The sequence below is a fragment of the Lagopus muta genome, unplaced genomic scaffold, assembly GCF_023343835.1.
Source record: "Lagopus muta isolate bLagMut1 unplaced genomic scaffold, bLagMut1 primary scaffold_115, whole genome shotgun sequence".
In the NCBI taxonomy this organism is placed as follows: Eukaryota; Metazoa; Chordata; class Aves; order Galliformes; family Phasianidae; genus Lagopus; species Lagopus muta.
In genome coordinates, this window is record NW_026040182.1 from 108,234 (window position 1) to 129,388 (window position 21,155).

The window sequence follows — 21,155 nt, forward strand, 5'->3', positions numbered from 1 at the left end:
TGGCAATGGGGGGTGGGACTGGATGAGGAGCTGTGAGCTGTGGGTTGGTGGCACTGATGGCAATGGGGGGTGGGACGGGGTGATGATGGTGAGGGGTCTGGAGCACAGGGCTGATAAGAGGCTGAAGGAGCTGGGAATGTTCAGCATGGAGAAGAGGAGCTGAGGGCAGAGCTCACTGCTCTCTATGGCTGCCTGAAGGGAGGCTGCAGGGAGCTGGGGGTCGGCCTCTGCTCTCGTGTCAGCAGTGATGGGAGCAGAGGGAACGGCTTCAAGCTACGGCAGGGGAGATTCAAGCTGGACATGAGGAAGAATTGCTGGTCAGAAAGGTGGGCAGCACTGCAATGGATGCCCAGGGAGGTGGGGGAGGCACCGAGCCTGGGGGTGTTGAAGGAAAGACTGGATGTTGTGTTGACGGACATGGTTCAGTGGGAGCTGTTGGGAATGGGGGAACGGTTGGACTGGATGGGCTTGGAGGTCTGATCCAACCTTGAGGATGCTGTGATTCTATGATTCTATGATACTTAAGAGGAAAAACAGGGATTTCTATGAAAATAAGCGATATTTTAGGGGAAAAACAGGGATTTCTATGAAAATAAGCGATATTTAAGGTTAAAAACAGGGATTTCTATGAAAATAAGCGATATTTGAGGTTAAAAACAGGGATTTCTATGAAAATAAGCGATATTTAAGGTTAAAAACAGGGATTTCTATGAAAATAAGCGATATTTAAGGTTAAAAACAGGGATTTCTATGAAAATAAGCGATATTTAAGGGGAAAAACAGGGATTTCTATGAAAATAAGCGATATTTAAGGTTAAAAACAGGGATTTCTATGAAAATAAGCGATATTTAAGGTTAAAAACAGGGATTTCTATGAAAATAAGCGATATTTAAGGTTAAAAACAGGGATTTCTATGAAAATAAGCGATATTTTAGGGGAAAAACAGGGATTTCCATGAAAGTAAGCGATATTTTAGGGGAAAAACAGGGATTTCTATGAAAATAAGCGATATTTAAGGTTAAAAACAGGGATTTCTATGAAAATAAGCGATATTTAAGGTTAAAAACAGGGATTTCTATGAAAATAAGCGATATTTAAGGGGAAAAACAGGGATTTCTATGAAAATAAGCGATATTTAAGGTTAAAAACAGGGATTTCTATGAAAATAAGCGATATTTAAGGTTAAAAACAGGGATTTCTATGAAAATAAGCGATATTTAAGGTTAAAAACAGGGATTTCTATGAAAATAAGCGATATTTTAGGGGAAAAACAGGGATTTCCATGAAAGTAAGCGATATTTTAGGGGAAAAACAGGGATTTCTATGAAAATAAGCGATATTTAAGGTTAAAAACAGGGATTTCTATGAAAATAAGCGATATTTAAGGTTAAAAACAGGGATTTCTATGAAAATAAGCGATATTTAAGGTTAAAAACAGGGATTTCTATGAAAATAAGCGATATTTTAGGGGAAAAACAGGGATTTCTATGAAAATAAGCGATATTTAAGGTTAAAAACAGGGATTTCTATGAAAATAAGCGATATTTAAGGTTAAAAACAGGGATTTCTTATGAAAATAAGCGATATTTTAGGGGAAAAACAGGGATTTCTATGAAAATAAGCGATATTTAAGGGGAAAAAACAGGGATTTCTATGAAAATAAGCGATATTTTAGGTTAAAAACAGGGATTTCTATGAAAATAAGCGATATTTAAGGGGAAAAACAGGGATTTCTATGAAAATAAGCGATATTTTAGGGGAAAAACAGGGATTTCTATGAAAATAAGCGATATTTTAGGGGAAAAACAGGGATTTCCATGAAAGTAAGCGATATTTTAGGGGAAAAACAGGGATTTCTATGAAAATAAGCGATATTTAAGGGGAAAAACAGGGATTTCTATGAAAATAAGCGATATTTTAGGTTAAAAACAGGGATTTCTATGAAAATAAGCGATATTTAAGGTTAAAAACAGGGATTTCTATGAAAATAAGCGATATTTTAGGGGAAAAACAGGGATTTCTATGAAAATAAGCGATATTTTAGGGGAAAAACAGGGATTTCCATGAAAGTAAGCGATATTTAAGGGGAAAAACAGGGATTTCTATGAAAATAAGCGATATTTAAGGTTAAAAACAGGGATTTCTATGAAAATAAGCGATATTTAAGGTTAAAAACAGGGATTTCTATGAAAATAAGCGATATTTTAGGGGAAAAACAGGGATTTCCATGAAAGTAAGCGATATTTTAGGGGAAAAACAGGGATTTCTATGAAAATAAGCGATATTTAAGGTTAAAAACAGGGATTTCTATGAAAATAAGCGATATTTAAGGTTAAAAACAGGGATTTCTATGAAAATAAGCGATATTTTAGGGGAAAAACAGGGATTTCTATGAAAATAAGCGATATTTTAGGGGAAAAACAGGGATTTCTATGAAAATAAGCGATATTTAAGGTAAAAATCAGGGATTTCTATGAAAATAAGCGATATTTAAGGTTAAAAGCAGGGATTTCTATGAAAATAAGCGATATTTAAGGTTAAAAACAGGGATTTCTATGAAAATAAGCGATATTTAAGGTTAAAAACAGGGATTTCTATGAAAATAAGCGATATTTTAGGGGAAAAACAGGGATTTCTATGAAAACAAGCGATATTTTAGGGGAAAAACAGGGATTTCTATGAAAATAAGCGATATTTCAGGTTAAAAACAGGGATTTCTATGAAAATAAGCGATATTTTAGGGGAAAAACAGGGATTTCTTATGAAAATAAGCGATATTTAAGGGGAAAAACAGGGATTTCTATGAAAATAAGCGATATTTTAGGTTAAAAACAGGGATTTCTATGAAAATAAGCGATATTTAAGGTTAAAAACAGGGATTTCTATGAAAATAAGCGATATTTAAGGTTAAAAACAGGGATTTCTATGAAAATAAGCGATATTTTAGGGGAAAAACAGGGATTTCTATGAAAATAAGCGATATTTCAGGTTAAAAACAGGGATTTCTATGAAAATAAGCGATATTTTAGGGGAAAAACAGGGATTTCTATGAAAATAAGCGATATTTAAGGGGAAAAACAGGGATTTCTATGAAAATAAGCGATATTTTAGGTTAAAAACAGGGATTTCTATGAAAATAAGCGATATTTAAGGGGAAAAACAGGGATTTCTATGAAAATAAGCGATATTTAAGGTTAAAAACAGGGATTTCTATGAAAATAAGCGATATTTAAGGTTAAAAACAGGGATTTCTATGAAAATAAGCGATATTTAAGGTTAAAAACAGGGATTTCTATGAAAATAAGCGATATTTAAGGTTAAAAACAGGGATTTCTATGAAAATAAGCGATATTTAAGGGGAAAAACAGGGATTTCTATGGAAATAAGCGATATTTAAGGTTAAAAACAGGGATTTCTATGAAAACAAGCGATATTTAAGGGGAAAAACAGGGATTTCTATGAAAATAAGCTATATTTAAGGTTAAAAACAGGGATTTCTATGAAAATAAGCGATATTTTAGGAGAAAAACAGGGATTTCTATGAAAATAAGCGATATTTAAGGTTAAAAACAGGGATTTCTATGAAAATGAGCGATATTTAAGGTTAAAAACAGGGATTTCTATGAAAATAAGCGATATTTAAGGTTAAAAACAGGGATTTCTATGAAAATAAGCGATATTTAAGGTTAAAAACAGGGATTTCTATGAAAATAAGCGATATTTTAGGGGAAAAACAGGGATTTCTATGAAAATAAGCGATATTTAAGGTTAAAAACAGGGATTTCTATGAAAATAAGCGATATTTAAGGTTAAAAACAGGGATTTCTATGAAAATAAGCGATATTTTAGGGGAAAAACAGGGATTTCTATGAAAATAAGCGATATTTAAGGTTAAAAACAGGGATTTCTATGAAAATAAGCGATATTTAAGGTTAAAAACAGGGATTTCTATGAAAATAAGCGATATTTAAGGTTAAAAACAGGGATTTCTATGAAAATAAGCGATATTTAAGGTTAAAAACAGGGATTTCTATGAAAATAAGCGATATTTAAGGTTAAAAACAGGGATTTCTATGAAAATGAGCGATATTTAAGGTTAAAAACAGGGATTTCTATGAAAATAAGCGATATTTTAGGGGAAAAACAGGGATTTCAATGAAAATAAGCGATATTTAAGGTTAAAAACAGGGATTTCTATGAAAATAAGCGATATTTAAGGTTAAAAACAGGGATTTCTATGAAAATAAGCGATATTTAAGGTTAAAAACAGGGATTTCTATGAAAATAAGCGATATTTTAGGGGAAAAACAGGGATTTCTATGAAAATAAGCGATATTTAAGGTTAAAAACAGGGATTTCTATGAAAATAAGCGATATTTAAGGTTAAAAACAGGGATTTCTATGAAAATAAGCGATATTTAAGGTTAAAAACAGGGATTTCTATGAAAATAAGCGATATTTTAGGGGAAAAACAGGGATTTCCATGAAAGTAAGCGATATTTTAGGGGAAAAACAGGGATTTCTATGAAAATAAGCGATATTTAAGGTTAAAAACAGGGATTTCTATGAAAATAAGCGATATTTAAGGTTAAAAACAGGGATTTCTATGAAAATCAGCGATATTTAAGGGGAAAAACAGGGATTTCTATGAAAATAAGCGATATTTAAGGTAAAAAACAGGGATTTCTATGAAAATAAGCGATATTTAAGGTTAAAAACAGGGATTTCTATGAAAATAAGCGATATTTAAGGTTAAAAACAGGGATTTCTATGAAAATAAGCGATATTTTAGGGGAAAAACAGGGATTTCTATGAAAATAAGCGATATTTAAGGGGAAAAACAGGGATTTCTATGAAAATAAGCGATATTTAAGGTTAAAAACAGGGATTTCTATGAAAATAAGCGATATTTAAGGTTAAAAACAGGGATTTCTATGAAAATAAGCGATATTTAAGGTTAAAAACAGGGATTTCTATGAAAATAAGCGATATTTTAGGGGAAAAACAGGGATTTCCATGAAAGTAAGCGATATTTTAGGGGAAAAACAGGGATTTCTATGAAAATAAGCGATATTTAAGGTTAAAAACAGGGATTTCTATGAAAATAAGCGATATTTAAGGTTAAAAACAGGGATTTCTATGAAAATAAGCGATATTTTAGGGGAAAAACAGGGATTTCTATGAAAATAAGCGATATTTTAGGGGAAAAACAGGGATTTCCATGAAAGTAAGCGATATTTTAGGGGAAAAACAGGGATTTCTATGAAAATAAGCGATATTTTAGGGGAAAAACAGGGATTTCTTATGAAAATAAGCGATATTTAAGGGGAAAAACAGGGATTTCTATGAAAATAAGCGATATTTTAGGTTAAAAACAGGGATTTCTATGAAAATAAGCGATATTTAAGGTTAAAAACAGGGATTTCTATGAAAATAAGCGATATTTAAGGTTAAAAACAGGGATTTCTATGAAAATAAGCGATATTTTAGGGGAAAAACAGGGATTTCTATGAAAATAAGCGATATTTCAGGTTAAAAACAGGGATTTCTATGAAAATAAGCGATATTTAAGGTTAAAAACAGGGATTTCTTATGAAAATAAGCGATATTTTAGGGGAAAAACAGGGATTTCTATGAAAATAAGCGATATTTAAGGGGAAAAACAGGGATTTCTATGAAAATAAGCGATATTTTAGGTTAAAAACAGGGATTTCTATGAAAATAAGCGATATTTAAGGGGAAAAACAGGGATTTCTATGAAAATAAGCGATATTTAAGGTTAAAAACAGGGATTTCTATGAAAATAAGCGATATTTAAGGTTAAAAACAGGGATTTCTATGAAAATAAGCGATATTTAAGGTTAAAAACAGGGATTTCTATGAAAATAAGCGATATTTAAGGTTAAAAACAGGGATTTCTATGAAAATAAGCGATATTTAAGGGGAAAAACAGGGATTTCTATGGAAATAAGCGATATTTAAGGTTAAAAACAGGGATTTCTATGAAAACAAGCGATATTTAAGGGGAAAAACAGGGATTTCTATGAAAATAAGCTATATTTAAGGTTAAAAACAGGGATTTCTATGAAAATAAGCGATATTTTAGGAGAAAAACAGGGATTTCCATGAAAATAAGCGATATTTAAGGTTAAAAACAGGGATTTCTATGAAAATAAGCGATATTTAAGGTTAAAAACAGGGATTTCTATGAAAATAAGCGATATTTAAGGTTAAAAACAGGGATTTCTATGAAAATGAGCGATATTTAAGGTTAAAAACAGGGATTTCTATGAAAATAAGCGATATTTAAGGTTAAAAACAGGGATTTCTATGAAAATAAGCGATATTTAAGGTTAAAAACAGGGATTTCTATGAAAATAAGCGATATTTTAGGGGAAAAACAGGGATTTCTATGAAAATAAGCGATATTTAAGGTTAAAAACAGGGATTTCTATGAAAATAAGCGATATTTAAGGTTAAAAACAGGGATTTCTATGAAAATAAGCGATATTTTAGGGGAAAAACAGGGATTTCTATGAAAATAAGCGATATTTAAGGTTAAAAACAGGGATTTCTATGAAAATAAGCGATATTTAAGGTTAAAAACAGGGATTTCTATGAAAATAAGCGATATTTAAGGTTAAAAACAGGGATTTCTATGAAAATAAGCGATATTTAAGGTTAAAAACAGGGATTTCTATGAAAATAAGCGATATTTAAGGTTAAAAACAGGGATTTCTATGAAAATGAGCGATATTTAAGGTTAAAAACAGGGATTTCTATGAAAATAAGCGATATTTTAGGGGAAAAACAGGGATTTCTATGAAAATAAGCGATATTTAAGGGGAAAAACAGGGATTTCTATGAAAATAAGCGATATTTTAGGTTAAAAACAGGGATTTCTATGAAAATAAGCGATATTTAAGGGGAAAAACAGGGATTTCTATGAAAATAAGCGATATTTAAGGTTAAAAACAGGGATTTCTATGAAAATAAGCGATATTTAAGGTTAAAAACAGGGATTTCTATGAAAATAAGCGATATTTAAGGTTAAAAACAGGGATTTCTATGAAAATAAGCGATATTTAAGGTTAAAAACAGGGATTTCTATGAAAATAAGCGATATTTAAGGGGAAAAACAGGGATTTCTATGGAAATAAGCGATATTTAAGGTTAAAAACAGGGATTTCTATGAAAACAAGCGATATTTAAGGGGAAAAACAGGGATTTCTATGAAAATAAGCTATATTTAAGGTTAAAAACAGGGATTTCTATGAAAATAAGCGATATTTTAGGAGAAAAACAGGGATTTCTATGAAAATAAGCGATATTTAAGGTTAAAAACAGGGATTTCTATGAAAATGAGCGATATTTAAGGTTAAAAACAGGGATTTCTATGAAAATAAGCGATATTTAAGGTTAAAAACAGGGATTTCTATGAAAATAAGCGATATTTAAGGTTAAAAACAGGGATTTCTATGAAAATAAGCGATATTTTAGGGGAAAAACAGGGATTTCTATGAAAATAAGCGATATTTAAGGTTAAAAACAGGGATTTCTATGAAAATAAGCGATATTTAAGGTTAAAAACAGGGATTTCTATGAAAATAAGCGATATTTTAGGGGAAAAACAGGGATTTCTATGAAAATAAGCGATATTTAAGGTTAAAAACAGGGATTTCTATGAAAATAAGCGATATTTAAGGTTAAAAACAGGGATTTCTATGAAAATAAGCGATATTTAAGGTTAAAAACAGGGATTTCTATGAAAATAAGCGATATTTTAGGGGAAAAACAGGGATTTCTATGAAAATAAGCGATATTTAAGGTTAAAAACAGGGATTTCTATGAAAATAAGCGATATTTAAGGTTAAAAACAGGGATTTCTATGAAAATAAGCGATATTTAAGGTTAAAAACAGGGATTTCTATGAAAATAAGCGATATTTTAGGGGAAAAACAGGGATTTCCATGAAAGTAAGCGATATTTTAGGGGAAAAACAGGGATTTCTATGAAAATAAGCGATATTTAAGGTTAAAAACAGGGATTTCTATGAAAATAAGCGATATTTAAGGTTAAAAACAGGGATTTCTATGAAAATCAGCGATATTTAAGGTTAAAAACAGGGATTTCTATGAAAATAAGCGATATTTTAGGGGAAAAACAGGGATTTCTATGAAAATAAGCGATATTTAAGGTTAAAACAGGGATTTCTATGAAAATAAGCGATATTTAAGGTTAAAAACAGGGATTTCTATGAAAATAAGCGATATTTTAGGGTTAAAAACAGGGATTTCTATGAAAATAAGCGATATTTAAGGGGAAAAACAGGGATTTCTATGAAAATAAGTGATATTTAAGGGGAAAAACAGGGATTTCTATGAAAATAAGCGATATTTAAGGTTAAAAACAGGGATTTCTATGAAAATAAGCGATATTTTAGGTTAAAAACAGGGATTTCTATGAAAATAAGCGATATTTCAGGTTAAAAACCGGGATTTCTATGAAAATAAGCGACATTTAAGGTTAAAAACAGGGATTTCTATGAAAATAAGCGATATTTAAGGTTAAAAACAGGGATTTCTATGAAAATAAGCGATATTTAAGGTTAAAATCAGGGATTTCTATGAAAATAAGCGATATTTAAGGTTAAAAACAGGGATTTCTATGAAAATAAGCGATATTTAAGGTTAAAAACAGGGATTTCTATGAAAATAAGCGATATTTAAGGTTAAAAACAGGGATTTCTATGAAAATAAGCGATATTTTAGGGGAAAAACAGGGATTTCTATGAAAATCAGCGATATTTAAGGTTAAAAACAGGGATTTCTATGAAAATAAGCGATATTTTAGGTTAAAAACAGGGATTTCTATGAAAATAAGCGATATTTTAGGTTAAAAACAGGGATTTCTATGAAAATAAGCGATATTTAAGGTTAAAAACAGGGATTTCTATGAAAATAAGTGATATTTAAGGTTAAAAACAGGGATTTCTATGAAAATAAGCGATATTTAAGGTTAAAAACAGGGATTTCTATGAAAATAAGCGATATTTTAGGGGAAAAACAGGGATTTCTATGAAAATAAGCGATATTTAAGGTTAAAAACAGGGATTTCTATGCAAATAAGCGATATTTAAGGGGAAAAACAGGGATTTCTATGAAAATAAGCGATATTTGAGGTTAAAAACAGGGATTTCTATGAAAATAAGCGATAGTTAAGGTTAAAAACAGGGATTTCTATGAAAATAAGCGATATTTAAGGTTAAAAACAGGGATTTCTATGAAAATAAGCGATATTTAAGGGGAAAAACAGGGATTTCTATGAAAATCAGCGATATTTAAGGTTAAAAACAGGGATTTCTATGAAAATAAGGGATATTTAAGGTTAAAAACAGGGATTTCTATGAAAATAAGCGATATTTAAGGTTAAAAACAGGGATTTCTATGAAAATAAGCGATATTTAAGGTTAAAAACAGGGATTTCTATGAAAATAAGCGATATTTAAGGGGAAAAACAGGGATTTCCATGAAAATAAGCGATATTTAAGGTTAAAAACAGGGATTTCTATGAAAATAAGCGATATTTAAGGTTAAAAACAGGGATTTCTATGAAAATAAGCGATATTTTAGGGGAAAAACAGGGATTTCTATGAAAATAAGCGATATTTTAGGGGAAAAACAGGGATTTCTATGAAAATAAGCGATATTTTAGGGGAAAAACAGGGATTTCTATGAAAATAAGCGATATTTTAGGGGAAAAACAGGGATTTCTATGAAAATAAGCGATATTTAAGGTTAAAAACAGGGATTTCTATGAAAATAAGCGATATTTAAGGTTAAAAACAGGGATTTCTATGAAAATAAGCGATATTTCAGGTTAAAAACAGGGATTTCTATGAAAATAAGCGATATTTAAGGTTAAAAACAGGGATTTCTATGAAAATAAGCGATATTTTAGGGGAAAAACAGGGATTTCTATGAAAATAAGCGATATTTAAGGTTAAAAACAGGGATTTCTATGAAAATAAGCGATATTTAAGGTTAAAAACAGGGATTTCTTATGAAAATAAGCGATATTTTAGGGGAAAAACAGGGATTTCTATGAAAATAAGCGATATTTAAGGGGAAAAACAGGGATTTCTATGAAAATAAGCGATATTTTAGGGGAAAAACAGGGATTTCCATGAAAGTAAGCGATATTTTAGGGGAAAAACAGGGATTTCTATGAAAATAAGCGATATTTTAGGGGAAAAACAGGGATTTCCATGAAAGTAAGCGATATTTTAGGGGAAAAACAGGGATTTCTATGAAAATAAGCGATATTTAAGGTTAAAAACAGGGATTTCTATGAAAATAAGCGATATTTAAGGTTAAAAACAGGGATTTCTATGAAAATAAGCGATATTTTAGGGGAAAAACAGGGATTCCTATGAAAATAAGCGATATTTTAGGGGAAAAACAGGGATTTCTATGAAAATAAGCGATATTTAAGGTAAAAATCAGGGATTTCTATGAAAATAAGCGATATTTAAGGTTAAAAGCGGGGATTTCTATGAAAATAAGCGATATTTAAGGGGAAAAACAGGGATTTCTATGAAAATAAGCGATATTTAAGGTTAAAAACAGGGATTTCTATGAAAATAAGCGATATTTAAGGTTAAAAACAGGGATTTCTATGAAAATAAGCGATATTTTAGGGGAAAAACAGGGATTTCTATGAAAACAAGCGATATTTTAGGGGAAAAACAGGGATTTCTATGAAAATAAGCGATATTTCAGGTTAAAAACAGGGATTTCTATGAAAATAAGCGATATTTTAGGGGAAAAACAGGGATTTCTATGAAAATAAGCGATATTTTAGGTTAAAAACAGGGATTTCTATGAAAATAAGCGATATTTAAGGTTAAAAACAGGGATTTCTATGAAAATAAGCGATATTTAAGGTTAAAAACAGGGATTTCTATGAAAATAAGCGATATTTTAGGGGAAAAACAGGGATTTCTATGAAAATAAGCGATATTTCAGGTTAAAAACAGGGATTTCTATGAAAATAAGCGATATTTAAGGGGAAAAACAGGGATTTCTATGAAAATAAGCGATATTTTAGGTTAAAAACAGGGATTTCTATGAAAATAAGCGATATTTAAGGTTAAAAACAGGGATTTCTATGAAAATAAGCGATATTTAAGGTTAAAAACAGGGATTTCTATGAAAATAAGCGATATTTTAGGGGAAAAACAGGGATTTCTATGAAAATAAGCGATATTTCAGGTTAAAAACAGGGATTTCTATGAAAATAAGCGATATTTAAGGTTAAAAACAGGGATTTCTTATGAAAATAAGCGATATTTTAGGGGAAAAACAGGGATTTCTATGAAAATAAGCGATATTTAAGGGGAAAAACAGGGATTTCTATGAAAATAAGCGATATTTTAGGTTAAAAACAGGGATTTCTATGAAAATAAGCGATATTTAAGGGGAAAAACAGGGATTTCTATGAAAATAAGCGATATTTAAGGTTAAAAACAGGGATTTCTATGAAAATAAGCGATATTTAAGGTTAAAAACAGGGATTTCTATGAAAATAAGCGATATTTAAGGTTAAAAACAGGGATTTCTATGAAAATAAGCGATATTTAAGGGGAAAAACAGGGATTTCTATGGAAATAAGCGATATTTAAGGTTAAAAACAGGGATTTCTATGAAAACAAGCGATATTTAAGGGGAAAAACAGGGATTTCTATGAAAATAAGCGATATTTTAGGGGAAAAACAGGGATTTCTATGAAAATAAGCGATATTTAAGGTTAAAAACAGGGATTTCTATGAAAATAAGCGATATTTAAGGTTAAAAACAGGGATTTCTATGAAAATAAGCGATATTTTAGGAGAAAAACAGGGATTTCTATGAAAATAAGCGATATTTAAGGTTAAAAACAGGGATTTCTATGAAAATGAGCGATATTTAAGGTTAAAAACAGGGATTTCTATGAAAATAAGCGATATTTAAGGTTAAAAACAGGGATTTCTATGAAAATAAGCGATATTTAAGGTTAAAAACAGGGATTTCTATGAAAATAAGCGATATTTTAGGGGAAAAACAGGGATTTCTATGAAAATAAGCGATATTTAAGGTTAAAAACAGGGATTTCTATGAAAATAAGCGATATTTAAGGTTAAAAACAGGGATTTCTATGAAAATAAGCGATATTTTAGGGGAAAAACAGGGATTTCTATGAAAATAAGCGATATTTAAGGTTAAAAACAGGGATTTCTATGAAAATAAGGGATATTTAAGGTTAAAAACAGGGATTTCTATGAAAATGAGCGATATTTAAGGTTAAAAACAGGGATTTCTATGAAAATAAGCGATATTTAAGGTTAAAAACAGGGATTTCTATGAAAATAAGCGATATTTAAGGTTAAAAACAGGGATTTCCATGAAAATAAGCGATATTTAAGGTTAAAAACAGGGATTTCTATGAAAATAAGCGATATTTAAGGGGAAAAACAGGGATTTCTATGAAAATAAGCGATATTTTAGGGGAAAAACAGGGATTTCTATGAAAATAAGCGATATTTAAGGGGAAAAACAGGGATTTCTATGAAAATAAGCGATATTTAAGGTTAAAAACAGGGATTTCTATGAAAATAAGCGATATTTAAGGGGAAAAACAGGGATTTCTATGAAAATAAGCGATATTTTTGGGTTAAAAACAGGGATTTCCATGAAAATAAGCGATATTTAAGGGGAAAAACAGGGATTTCTATGAAAATAAGGGATATTTAAGGTTAAAAACAGGGATTTCTATGGAAATAAGGGATATTTTAGGTTAAAAACAGGGATTTCTATGAAAATAAGCGATATTTAAGGTTAAAAACAGGGATTTCGATGAAAATAAGCGATATTTAAGGTTAAAAACAGGGATTTCTATGCAAATAAGCGATATTTAAGGTTAAAAACAGGGATTTCTATGAAAATAAGCGATATTTAAGGTTAAAAACAGGGATTTCTATGAAAATAAGCGATATTTAAGGTTAAAAACAGGGATTTCTATGAAAATAAGCGATATTTAAGGTTAAAAACAGGGATTTCTATGAAAATAAGCGATATTTTAGGGGAAAAACAGGGATTTCTATGAAAATAAGCGATATTTAAGGTTAAAACAGGGATTTCTATGAAAATAAGCGATATTTAAGGTTAAAAACAGGGATTTCTATGAAAATAAGCGATATTTTAGGGTTAAAAACAGGGATTTCTATGAAAATAAGCGATATTTAAGGGGAAAAACAGGGATTTCTATGAAAATAAGTGATATTTAAGGGGAAAAACAGGGATTTCTATGAAAATAAGCGATATTTAAGGTTAAAAACAGGGATTTCTATGAAAATAAGCGATATTTTAGGGGAAAAACAGGGATTTCTATGAAAATAAGCGATATTTCAGGTTAAAAAGCGGGATTTCTATGAAAATAAGCGACATTTAAGGTTAAAAACAGGGATTTCTATGAAAATAAGCGATATTTAAGGTTAAAAACAGGGATTTCTATGAAAATAAGCGATATTTTAGGTTAAAAACAGGGATTTCTATGAAAATAAGCGATATTTTAGGTTAAAAACAGGGATTTCTATGAAAATAAGCGATATTTAAGGGGAAAAACAGGGATTTCTATGAAAATAAGCGATATTTTAGGGGAAAAATAGGGATTTCTATGAAAATAAGCGATATTTAAGGGGTAAAACAGGGATTTCTATGAAAATAAGCGATATTTAAGGTTAAAACCAGGGATTTCGATGAAAATAAGCGATATTTAAGGTTAAAAACAGGGATTTCTATGAAAATAAGCGATATTTAAGGTTAAAAACAGGGATTTCTATGAAAATAAGCGATATTTTAGGTTAAAAACAGGGATTTCTATGAAAATAAGCGATATTTAAGGTTAAAAACAGGGATTTCCATGAAAATAAGCGATATTTAAGGTTAAAAACAGGGATTTCTATGAAAATAAGCGATATTTAAGGTTAAAAACAGGGATTTCTATGAAAATAAGCGATATTTAAGGTTAAAAACAGGGATTTCTATGAAAATAAGCGATATTTAAGGTTAAAAACAGGGATTTCTATGAAAATAAGCGATATTTAAGGTTAAAAACAGGGATTTCTATGAAAATAAGCGATATTTTAGGGGAAAAACAGGGATTTCTATGAAAATAAGCGATATTTTAGGGGAAAAATAGGGATTTCTATGAAAATAAGCGATATTTAAGGGGTAAAACAGGGATTTCTATGAAAATAAGCGATATTTAAGGTTAAAAACAGGGATTTCGATGAAAATAAGCGATATTTAAGGTTAAAAACAGGGATTTCTATGAAAATAAGCGATATTTAAGGTTAAAAACAGGGATTTCTATGAAAATAAGCGATATTTTAGGTTAAAAACAGGGATTTCTATGAAAATAAGCGATATTTAAGGTTAAAAACAGGGATTTCTATGAAAATGAGCGATATTTAAGGTTAAAAACAGGGATTTCTATGAAAATAAGCGATATTTAAGGTTAAAAACAGGGATTTCTATGAAAATAAGCGATATTTAAGGTTAAAAACAGGGATTTCTATGAAAATAAGCGATATTTTAGGGGAAAAACAGGGATTTCTATGAAAATAAGCGATATTTAAGGTTAAAAACAGGGATTTCTATGAAAATAAGCGATATTTAAGGTTAAAAACAGGGATTTCTATGAAAATAAGCGATATTTTAGGGGAAAAACAGGGATTTCTATGAAAATAAGCGATATTTAAGGTTAAAAACAGGGATTTCTATGAAAATAAGGGATATTTAAGGTTAAAAACAGGGATTTCTATGAAAATGAGCGATATTTAAGGTTAAAAACAGGGATTTCTATGAAAATAAGCGATATTTAAGGTTAAAAACAGGGATTTCTATGAAAATAAGCGATATTTAAGGTTAAAAACAGGGATTTCTATGAAAATGAGCGATATTTAAGGTTAAAAACAGGGATTTCTATGAAAATAAGCGATATTTAAGGTTAAAAACAGGGATTTCTATGAAAATAAGCGATATTTAAGGTTAAAAACAGGGATTTCTATGAAAATAAGCGATATTTAAGGTTAAAAACAGGGATTTCTATGAAAATAAGCGATATTTTAGGGGAAAAACAGGGATTTCTATGAAAATAAGCGATATTTAAGGTTAAAACAGGGATTTCTATGAAAATAAGCGATATTTAAGGTTAAAAACAGGGATTTCTATGAAAATAAGCGATATTTTAGGGTTAAAAACAGGGATTTCTATGAAAATAAGCGATATTTAAGGGGAAAAACAGGGATTTCTATGAAAATAAGTGATATTTAAGGGGAAAAACAGGGATTTCTATGAAAATAAGCGATATTTAAGGTTAAAAACAGGGATTTCTATGAAAATAAGCGATATTTTAGGGGAAAAACAGGGATTTCTATGAAAATAAGCGATATTTCAGGTTAAAAAGCGGGATTTCTATGAAAATAAGCGACATTTAAGGTTAAAAACAGGGATTTCTATGAAAATAAGCGATATTTAAGGTTAAAAACAGGGATTTCTATGAAAATAAGCGATATTTTAGGTTAAAAACAGGGATTTCTATGAAAATAAGCGATATTTTAGGTTAAAAACAGGGATTTCTATGAAAATAAGCGATATTTAAGGGGAAAAACAGGGATTTCTATGAAAATAAGCGATATTTTAGGGGAAAAATAGGGATTTCTATGAAAATAAGCGATATTTAAGGGGTAAAACAGGGATTTCTATGAAAATAAGCGATATTTAAGGTTAAAACCAGGGATTTCGATGAAAATAAGCGATATTTAAGGTTAAAAACAGGGATTTCTATGAAAATAAGCGATATTTAAGGTTAAAAACAGGGATTTCTATGAAAATAAGCGATATTTTAGGTTAAAAACAGGGATTTCTATGAAAATAAGCGATATTTAAGGTTAAAAACAGGGATTTCCATGAAAATAAGCGATATTTAAGGTTAAAAACAGGGATTTCTATGAAAATAAGCGATATTTAAGGTTAAAAACAGGGATTTCTATGAAAATAAGCGATATTTAAGGTTAAAAACAGGGATTTCTATGAAAATAAGCGATATTTAAGGTTAAAAACAGGGATTTCTATGAAAATAAGCGATATTTAAGGTTAAAAACAGGGATTTCTATGAAAATAAGCGATATTTTAGGGGAAAAACAGGGATTTCTATGAAAATAAGCGATATTTTAGGGGAAAAATAGGGATTTCTATGAAAATAAGCGATATTTAAGGGGTAAAACAGGGATTTCTATGAAAATAAGCGATATTTAAGGTTAAAAACAGGGATTTCGATGAAAATAAGCGATATTTAAGGTTAAAAACAGGGATTTCTATGAAAATAAGCGATATTTAAGGTTAAAAACAGGGATTTCTATGAAAATAAGCGATATTTTAGGTTAAAAACAGGGATTTCTATGAAAATAAGCGATATTTAAGGTTAAAAACAGGGATTTCCATGAAAATAAGCGATATTTAAGGTTAAAAACAGGGATTTCTATGAAAATAAGCGATATTTAAGGGGAAAAACAGGGATTTCTATGAAAATAAGCGATATTTTAGGGGAAAAACAGGGATTTCTATGAAAATAAGCGATATTTAAGGGGAAAAACAGGGATTTCTATGAAAATAAGCGATATTTAAGGTTAAAAACAGGGATTTCTATGAAAATAAGCGATATTTAAGGGGAAAAACAGGGATTTCTATGAAAATAAGCGATATTTTTGGGTTAAAAACAGGGATTTCCATGAAAATAAGCGATATTTAAGGGGAAAAACAGGGATTTCTATGAAAATAAGGGATATTTAAGGTTAAAAACAGGGATTTCTATGGAAATAAGGGATATTTTAGGTTAAAAACAGGGATTTCTATGAAAATAAGCGATATTTAAGGTTAAAAACAGGGATTTCGATGAAAATAAGCGATATTTAAGGTTAAAAACAGGGATTTCTATGCAAATAAGCGATATTTAAGGGGAAAAACAGGGATTTCCATGAAAATAAGCGATATTTAAGGTTAAAAACAGGGATTTCTATGAAAATAAGCGATATTTAAGGTTAAAAACAGGGATTTCTATGAAAATAAGCGATATTTAAGGTTAAAAACAGGGATTTCTATGAAAATAAGCGATATTTTAGGGGAAAAACAGGGATTTCCATGAAAGTAAGCGATATTTTAGGGGAAAAACAGGGATTTCTATGAAAATAAGCGATATTTAAGGTTAAAAACAGGGATTTCTATGAAAATAAGCGATATTTTAGGGGAAAAACAGGGATTTCTATGAAAATAAGCGATATTTAAGGTTAAAAACAGGGATTTCTATGAAAATGAGCGATATTTAAGGTTAAAAACAGGGATTTCTATGAAAATAAGCGATATTTTAGGGGAAAAACAGGGATTTCTATGAAAATAAGCGATATTTAAGGTTAAAACAGGGATTTCTATGAAAATAAGCGATATTTAAGGTTAAAAACAGGGATTTCTATGAAAATAAGCGATATTTTAGGGGAAAAACAGGGATTTCTATGAAAATAAGCGATATTTTAGGTTAAAAACAGGGATTTCTATGAAAATAAGCGATATTTAAGGTTAAAAACAGGGATTTCTATGAAAATAAGTGATATTTAAGGTTAAAAACAGGGATTTCTATGAAAATAAGCGATATTTAAGGTTAAAAACAGGGATTTCTATGAAAATAAGCGATATTTAAGGTTAAAAACAGGGATTTCTATGCAAATAAGCGATATTTAAGGTTAAAAACAGGGATTTCTATGAAAATAAGCGATATTTAAGGTTAAAAACAGGGATTTCTATGAAAATAAGCGATATTTAAGGGGAAAAAACAGGGATTCTATGAAAATAAGCGATATTTAAGGTTAAAACAGGGATTTCTATGAAAATAAGCGATAGTTAAGGTTAAAAACAGGGATTTCTATGAAAATAAGCGATATTTAAGGTTAAAAACAGGGATTTCTATGAAAATAAGCGATATTTAAGGGGAAAAAACAGGGATTTCTATGAAAATAAGCGATATTTAAGGTTAAAAACAGGGATTTCTAATGAAAATAAGCGATAGTTAAGGTTAAAAACAGGGGATTTCTATGAAAATAAGCGATATTTAAGGTTAAAAACAGGGATTTCTATGAAAATAAGCGATATTTAAGGGGAAAAACAGGGATTTCTATGAAAATCAGCGATATTTAAGGTTAAAAACAGGGATTTCTATGAAAATAAGGGATATTTAAGGTTAAAAACAGGGATTTCTATGAAAATAAGCGATATTTAAGGTTAAAAACAGGGATTCTATGAAAATAAGCGATATTTAAGGTTAAAAACAGGATTTCTATGAAAATAAGGGATATTTAAGGTTAAAAACAGGGATTTCTATGGAAATAAGGGATATTTAAGGTTAAAAACAGGGATTTCTATGAAAATAAGCGATATTTAAGGTTAAAAACAGGGATTTCTATGAAAATAAGCGATATTTAAGGTTAAAAACAGGGATTTCTATGAAAAAAAGCGATATTTAAGGTTAAAAACAGGGATTTCTATGAAAATAAGCGATATTTAAGGTTAAAAACAGGGATTTCTATGAAAATAAGCGATATTTAAGGTAAAAACAGGGATTTCTATGAAAATAAGCGATATTTTAGGGGAAAAACAGGGATTTCTATGAAAATAAGCGATATTTAAGGTTAAAAACAGGGATTTCTATGAAAATAAGCGATATTTAAGGTTAAAACAGGGATTTCTATGCAAATAAGCGATATTTAAGGGAAAAACAGGGATTTCTATGAAAATAAGCGATATTTACGGTTAAAAACAGGGATTTCATGAAAATAAGCGATATTTAAGGGGAAAAACAGGGATTTCTATGAAAATAAGCGATATTTTAGGTTAAAAACAGGGATTTCTATGAAAATAAGCGATAGTTAAGGTTAAAAACAGGGATTTCCATGAAAATAAGCGATATTTTAGGGGAAAAACAGGGATTTCCATGAAATAAAGCGATATTTAAGGTTAAAAACAGGGATTTCTATGAAAATAAGCGATATTAAGGTTAAAAACAGGGATTTCCATGAAAATAAGGGATATTTAAGGTTAAAAACAGGGATTTCTATGAAAATAAGCGATATTTAAGGTTAAAAACAGGGATTTCTATGAAAATAAGCGATATTTTAGGGAAAAACAGGGATTTCTATGAAAATAAGCGATATTTAAGGTTAAAAAACAGGGATTTCTATGAAAATAAGCGATATTTAAGGTTAAAAACAGGGATTTCCATGAAAATAAGCGATATTTAAGGTTAAAAACAGGGATTTCTATGAAAATAAGCGATATTTAAGGTTAAAAAACAGGGATTTCTATGAAATAAGCGATATTTAAGGTTAAAAACAGGGATTTCTATGAAATAAGCGATATTTTAGGGGAAAAACAGGATTTTCTATGAAAATAAGCGATATTTTTGGGTTAAATACAGGGATTTCCATGAAAATAAGCGATATTTAAGGGGAAAAACAGGGATTTCTATGAAAATAAGGATATTTAAGGTAAAAAACAGGGATTTCTATGGAAATAAGGGATATTTAAGGTTAAAAACAGGGATTTCTATGAAAATAAGCGATATTTAAAGGTTAAAAACAGGGATTCTATGAAAATAAGCGATATTTAAGGTTAAAAACAGGGATTTCTATGAAAATAAGCGATATTTAAGGTTAAAAACAGGGATTTCTATGAAAATAAGCGATATTTAAGGTTAAAAACAGGGATTTCTATGAAAATAAGCGATATTACGGTTAAAAACAGGGATTTCTATGGAAATAAGCGATATTTAAGGTTAAAAACAGGGATTTCTATGAAAATAAGCGATATTTAAGGTTAAAAACAGGGATTTCTATGAAAATAAGCGATATTAAGGTTAAAACAGGGATTTCTATGAAATAAACGATATTTAAGGTAAAAAAACAGGGATTTCTATGAAAATAAGCGATATTTCGGGTGAAAAACCGGATTTCGGTGAAAATCAGCGATATTTCAGGTGAAAAACAGGGATTTAGTGTTAGGGTTATTTAGGGTTAGGGTTATTAGGGTTAGGGTTAGGTAAGGGTTAGGGTTATTTAGGGTTAGGGTTAGGGTTAGGGTAAGGGTTAGGGTTATTTTAGGGTTAGGGTTAGGGTTAGGGTTAGGGTTAGGGTTATTAGGGTTAGGGTTATTAGGGTTAGGGTTATTAGGGTTAGGGTTAGGGTTAGGGTTAGGGTTAGGGTTTTTAGGGTTAGGGTTAGGGTTAGCATTAGGGTTAGGGGTTATGGGACATATATATATAGGGTTATAGGGACATATGGGGACTCCATAGGGACACATGGGGACGCCATAGGGATGCATGGGGACTTATAGGGACACTTGGGGACTCCATAGGGGACACATGGGGACGCCATAGGGACACATGGGGACGCAACTGGGACACATGGGGACGCTATTGGGACACATGGGGACTCATAGGGACACATGGGGACGCCATAGGGACACTTGGGGACTCCATAGGGACACATGGGCACTCCATAGGGACACATGGGGGACTTATAGGGGGACACATGGGGACGGCATAGGGACACATGGGGACGCCATAGGGGACACATGGGGACTCCATAGGGACGCATGGGGACGCCATAGGGACACATGGGGACTCCATAGGGACACATGGGGACGCCATAGGGACACTTGGGGACTCCATAGGGACACATGAGGACGCATAGGACACTTGGGGACTCCATAGGGACACATGAGGGACGCCATAGGGATGCATGGGGACGCCATAGGGACACAGGGGGACGCCATAGGGACACAGGGGGACTCTATAGGGACACATGGGGATGCCATGGGGACACATGGGGACTTATAGGGACACATGGGGACTCTATAGGGACACATGGGGACGCCATAGGGACACATGGGGGACTCCCATAGGGACACATGGGGACGCCATAGGGACACTTGGGGACGCCATAGGGACACATGGGGACTCCATAGGGGGCACATGGGGACGCCATAGGGACACATGGGGACTCCATAGG

The 21,155-nt window shown here is 30.9% G+C and overlaps 1 long non-coding RNA gene across 44 annotated transcripts; it reads left to right on the forward strand.

The window, feature by feature from the left end:
- The first annotated feature begins 219 nt into the window (after nt 1–219).
- LOC125687611 (uncharacterized) lies at nt 220–19,446 on the forward strand. Of its 44 annotated transcripts, none has more exons than XR_007374198.1 (11): nt 220–649; nt 1,882–2,455; nt 4,343–4,711; nt 5,328–5,573; nt 8,404–8,567; nt 8,814–8,977; nt 9,839–9,920; nt 13,409–13,613; nt 13,696–13,941; nt 14,311–15,212; nt 17,428–17,820. It is a non-coding gene; the product is annotated as an uncharacterized LOC125687611 (long non-coding RNA). The 44 variants fall into 44 exon arrangements; XR_007374208.1 differs by lacking the exon at nt 220–649 and adding an exon at nt 6,764–6,886 and having other exon boundaries at nt 1,841–2,455; nt 5,328–5,532; XR_007374226.1 differs by lacking the exons at nt 1,882–2,455; nt 5,328–5,573 and adding an exon at nt 2,785–3,194 and having other exon boundaries at nt 4,671–4,711; nt 8,486–8,567.
- Nucleotides 19,447–21,155: the final 1,709 nt, after the last annotated feature.